Here is a 336-nt window from a genome sequence, read left to right as displayed (position 1 = left end):
ACTGTATGCTGTCCATAAGAAACCTATGTTAAATATAAAGACAAAAATAGGTTAAGAATAAAAGCTTGGAAAAAGATATGCCATAAAAACACCAGTCATAAGAAAACTGGAGTGACTATATTAATATCTGGTAAAGTGGATTTTAGGATGTTACATTGCAAGAGATAAAGAAGGACAATTCTAATTAAAGAAGAGTTAATCAAGAAGAGATAAGCCACTTGAATGAGTATGCTTTTAGTAACAAATCTTCCAAACACATGTCTTAGTCCATTCTCTATTTACATAACAGATTACTACAGACTGGGTAATTTATAAAGAAAAGAGATTTGTTTGGCT

This window comes from Propithecus coquereli, unplaced genomic scaffold (genome assembly GCF_000956105.1).
Source record: "Propithecus coquereli isolate 6110/MARCELLA unplaced genomic scaffold, Pcoq_1.0 Scaffold114, whole genome shotgun sequence".
NCBI lineage: Eukaryota > Metazoa > Chordata > Mammalia > Primates > Indriidae > Propithecus > Propithecus coquereli.
The sequence above is the reverse complement of the archived record's forward strand: the minus strand, read 5'-3'. Positions refer to the sequence as shown.